Raw genomic sequence first — 6,000 nt, forward strand, 5'->3', positions numbered from 1 at the left:
CCAGTATGTCAGAGATCTAGTTTCAGACCAGTTTGTAAAGAATTTAGTTTCAGACCAGTATGTAAGAGATCTAGTTTCAGACCAGTATGTAAGAGAACTAGTTTCAGACCAGTATGTAAGAGAACTAGTTTCAGACCAGTATGTAAGAGATTTAGTTTCAGACCATATGATGTAAGTATGGATCTAGTTTCAGACCAGTATGTAGGGCACTAGTTTCAGACCAGTATGTAAGAGATTTAGTTTCAGACCAGTATGTAAGAGAACTAGTTTCAGACCAGTATGTAGAGGATCTAGTTTCAGACCAGTTTGTAAGAAATTTAGTTTCTGACCAGTTTGTAAGAGATTTAGTTTCAGACCAGTATGTCAGAGAACTAGTTTCAGACCAGTTTGTAAGAGATTTAGTTTCAGACCAGTATGTAGGGGATCTAGTTTCAGACCAGTATGTAAGAGATCTAGTTTCAGACCAGTATGTTGTAGGGGATCTAGTTTCAGACCAGTATGTAGTGGATCTAGTTTCAGACCAGTATGTAAGAGATCTAATTTCAGACCAGTATGTAAGAGATTTAGTTTCAGACCAGTATGTAGTGGATCTAGTTTCAGACCAGTATGTAAGAGATCTAGTTTCAGACCAGTATGTTGTAGGGGATCTAGTTTCAGACCAGTATGTAGGGGATCTAATTTCAGACCAGTATGTAGGGGATCTAGTTTCAGACCAGTATGTAAGGGATCTAGTTTCAGACCAGTATGTAGAGATATAGTTTCAGACCAGTATGTAAGAGATTTAGTTTCAGACCAGTATGTAAGAGATCTAACTTCAGACCAGTATGTAGTGGATCTAGTTTCAGACCAGTATGTAAGGGATCTAGTTTCAGACCAGTATGTAAAGGATCTAGTTTCAGACCAGTATGTAAAGTATCTAGTTTCAGACCAGTATGTAAAGGATCTAGTTTCAGACCAGTATGTAAGAGATCTAGTTTCAGACCAGTATGTAAGAAATCTAGTTTCAGACCAGTTTGTAAGAGATTTAGTTTCAGACCAGTATGTTGTAGATTTAGTTTCAGACCAGTATGTTGTAGGGGATCTAGTTTCAGACCAGTATGTATCTAGTTTCAGACCAGTATGTAAGAGATCTAGTTTCAGACCAGTATGTAAGAGATCTAATTTCAGACCAGTATGTTGTAGGGGATTTAGTTTCAGACCAGTGTTGTAGGGGATCTAGTTTCAGACCAGTATGTTGTAGGGGGATCTAGTTTCAGACCAGTATGTTGTAGGGGATCTAGTTTCAGACCAGTATGTAAGGGATCTAGTTTCAGACCAGTATGTAGGGATCTAGTTTCAGACCAGTTTGTAAGAAATTTAGTTTCAGACCAGTATGTTGTAGGGGATTTAGTTTCAGACCAGTATGTTGTAGGGGATCAGTTTCAGACCAGTATGTAGGGATCTAGTTTCAGACCAGTATGTTTGTAAGAGATCTAATTTCAGACCAGTATGTAGGGGATCTAGTTTCAGACCAGTATGTAAGGGATCTAGTTTCAGACCAGTATGTAAGAGATTTTTCAGACCAGTATTAGGGGATCTAGTTTCAGACCAGTATGTTGTAGGGGATTTAGTTTCAGACCAGTATGTTGTAGGGGATTTAGTTTCAGACCAGTATGTTGTAGGGGATCTAGTTTCAGACCAGTATGTTGTAGGGGATCTAATTTCAGACCAGTATGTAGGGGATCTAGTTTCAGACCAGTATGTTGTAGGGGGATTTAGTTTCAGACCAGTATGTTGTAGGGGGATTTAGTTTCAGACCAGTATGTTGTAGGGGATCTAGTTTCAGACCAGTATGTAAGAGAACTAGTTCCAGACCAGCATGTTGTGGGATCTAGTTTCAGACCAGTATGTAGTGGGATTTAGTTTCAGGCCTTTCTCTTACAGCTGTTACAATAGGTTAGGTTGTAACAGACCCTGACTCAGTCCTTTTCAGCGTTGTGAGGTATCATTTGAGAGGCAGTGTTACCTTCATTCCTAACATCCAGCTTTGTCTTGTCATAGTTTCACCCTAGTCAGCGAGCTCTCTATATTCGATTCAATTCAATTCAATTCAATTCAAGGGGCTTTATTGGCATGGGAAACAAATGTTGACATTGCCATAGAAAGTGAAGTAGATTTATAAACAAAAGTGAAATAAACAATAAAAATTAACAGTCAACATTACACTCACAGAAGTTCCAAATGTCATATTACGTGTAATATTGTGTAATCTGAGGGCAACATGGACGCCAGGCTCCCCAGCACTATACACACCTGCCAACATCATTACGTACACCTGCCACCATCATTACATACACCTGCCAACATCATTACATACACCTGCCAACATCATTACATACACCTGCCACCATCATTACATACACCTGCCACCATCATTACATACACCTTCCAACATCATTACATACACCTGCCAACATCATTACATACACTGCCAACATCATTACATACACCTGCACCAACATCATTACGTACACCTGCCAACATCATTACATACACCTGCCACCATCATTACATACACCTGCCAACATCATTACATACACCTGCCAACATCATTACATACACCTGCCAACATCATTACATACACCTGCCACCATCATTACATACACCTGCCAACATCATTACATACACCTGCCACCATCATTACATACACCTGCCAACATCATTACATACACCTGCCAACATCATTACATACACCTGCCACCATCATTACATACACCTGCCAACATCATTACATACACCTGCCACCATCATTACATACACCTGCCACCATCATTACATACACCTGCCACCATCATTACATACACCTGTCAACATCATTACATACACCTGCCAACATCATTACATACACCTGCCACCATCATTACATACACCTGCCAACATCATTACATACACCTGCCAACATCATTACATACACCTGCCACCATCATTACATACACCTGCCAACATCATTACATACACCTGCCAACATCATTACATACACCTGCCAACATCATTACATACACCTGCCAACATCATTACATACACCTGCCACCATCATTACATACACCTGCCAACATCATTACATACACCTGCCACCATCATTACATACACCTGCCAACATCATTACATACACCTGCCAACATCATTACATACACCTGCCAACATCATTACATACACCTGCCACCATCATTACATACACCTGCCAACATCATTACATACACCTGCCACCATCATTACATACACCTGCCAACATCATTACATACACCTGCCAACATCATTACATACACCTGCCACCATCATTACATACACCTGCCAACATCATTACGTACACCTGCCAACATCATTACATACACCTGCCAACCATCATTACATACACCTGCCAACATCATTACATACACCTGCCAACATCATTACATACACCTGCCAACATCATTACATACACCTGCCACCATCATTACATACACCTGCCACCATCATTACATACACCTGCCACCATCATTACATACACACCTGCCAACATCATTACATACACCATGCCACCATCATGTACATTACACCTGCCACCATCATTACATACACCTGCCAACATCATTACATACACCTGCCAACATCATTACGTACACCTGCCACCATCATTACATACACCTGCCACCATCATTACATACACCTGCCAACATCATTACATACACCTGCCACATCATTACATACACCTGCCACCATCATTACATACACCTGCCAACATCATTACATACACCTGCCACCATCATTACATACACCTGCCAACATCATTACATACACCTGCCAACATCATTACATACACCTGCCACCATCATTACATACACCTGCATTACATACACCATCATTACATACACCTGCCACCATCATTACATACACCTGCCAACATCATTACATACACCTGCCACATCATTACATACACCTGCCAACATCATTACACCTGCCAACATCATTACACCTGCCATCATTACATCATTATTACATACACCTGCCAACATCATTACATACACCTGCCAACATCATTACATACACCTGCCATCATTACATCATTTACATACACCTGCCAACATCATTACATACACCTGCCACCATCATTACATACACCTGCCACCATCATTACATACACCTGCATCAACATCATTACCTACACCTGCCAACATCATTACATACACCTGCCAACATCATATACCTGCACCATCTACGTACACCTGCCACCATCATTACATACACCTGCCAACATCATTACATACACCTGCCAACATCATTACATACACCTGCCAACATCATTACATACACCTGCCAACATCATTACATACACCTGCCAACATCATTACATACACCTGCCAACATCATTACATACACCTGCCAACATCATTACATACACCTGCCAACATCATTACATACACCTGCCACCATCATTACATACACCTGCCACCATCATTACATACACCTGCCAACATCATTACATACACCTGCCAACATCATTACATACACCTGCCAACATCATTACATACACCTGCCAACATCATTACATACACCTGCCAACATCATTACATACACCTGCCAACATCATTACATACACCTGCCAACATCATTACACCTGCCACACCTGCCAACATCATTACATACACCTGCCAACATCATTACATACACCTGCCAACATCATTACATACACCTGCCACCATCATTACATACACCTGCCACCATCATTACATACACCTGCCAACATCATTACATACACCTGCCACCATCATTACATACACCTGCCACCATCATTACATACACCTGCCAACATCATTACATACACCTGCCAACATTATTACATACACCTGTCACATCATTACATCATTACATCATTACATACACCTGCCACATTACATGCCTGCCACATCATTACATACACCTGCCAACATCATTACATACACCATTACATACACACCATCATTACATACACCTGCCAACATCATTACATACACCTGCCAACATCATTACATACACCTGCCACCATCATTACATACACCTGCCAACATCATTACGTGCCACATCATTACTACACCTGCCACCATCATTACATACATACACCTGCCAACACCTGCCATCATACACCTGCCAACATCATTACACACCTGCCACCATCATTACATACACCTGCCAACATCATTACATACACCTGCCACCATCATTACATACACCTGCCACCATCATTACATACACCTGCCAACATCATTACATCACCTTACATTACATACACTGCCACCATCATTACATACACCTGCCAACATCATTACATACACCTGCCACCATCATTACATACACCTGCCAACATCATTACATACACCTGCCAACATCATTACATACACCTGCCAACATCATTACATACACCTGCCAACATCATTACATACACCTGCCACCATCATTACATACACCTGCCAACATCATTACATACACCTGCCAACATCATTACATACACCTGCCAACATCATTACATACACCTGCCACCATCATTACATACACCTGCAACATCATTACATCATTCATTACATACACCTGCCAACATCATTACATACACCTGCCAACATCATTATGTACACCTGCCAACATCATTACATACACATCATTACGTACACCTGCCAACATCATTATGTACACCTGCCACCATCATTACATACATACACCTGCCAACATCATTACATTGCCACATATACACCTGCCACCATCATTACATACACCTGCCACCATCATTACATCATTACATACCCTGCCAACATCATTACATACACCTGCCAACATCATTACATACACCTGCCACCATCATTACATACACCTGCCAACATCATTACATACACCTGCCAACATCATTACATACACCTGCCACCATCATTACATACACCTGCCACCATCATTACATACACCTGCCACCATCATTACATACACCTGCCAACATCATTACATACACCTGCCAACATC

The sequence above is a fragment of the Oncorhynchus keta genome, chromosome 11 (genome assembly GCF_023373465.1).
Source record: "Oncorhynchus keta strain PuntledgeMale-10-30-2019 chromosome 11, Oket_V2, whole genome shotgun sequence".
Lineage (NCBI taxonomy): Eukaryota > Metazoa > Chordata > Actinopteri > Salmoniformes > Salmonidae > Oncorhynchus > Oncorhynchus keta.